We start from the raw sequence: 317 nt of genomic DNA, 5'->3' as shown, positions 1-317 counted from the left end.
AAAAAAACAAAAAAACAAATGTGTGCTAAAGTAATGCATGCACTTGGTAAGAAAAGCCAAATACAAAATAGCATAAAATACCTGTAAAAGTCACGTACTTCCACCTTAGGTCTACTACCTTACAGTACCAGTTAACAGGTGTTCATATATTTTGCTAAGAGTGTGTCATACATACACAACCAGATAAACTGTATAACATTTAAAAAATTAAAAATTAAGATTATCTGAAATTTAGCCAGGCATGGTAGTGCACACTTGTAATCCCAGTACTCAGGAGGCTGAAGCAGGAAGATCACAGTGAGTTCAAGGCCAGCCTG

The sequence above is a fragment of the Chinchilla lanigera genome, unplaced genomic scaffold (assembly GCF_000276665.1).
Source record: "Chinchilla lanigera isolate Chin_1 unplaced genomic scaffold, ChiLan1.0 scaffold00258, whole genome shotgun sequence".
NCBI lineage: Eukaryota > Metazoa > Chordata > Mammalia > Rodentia > Chinchillidae > Chinchilla > Chinchilla lanigera.
The sequence above is the reverse complement of the archived record's forward strand: the minus strand, read 5'-3'. Positions refer to the sequence as shown.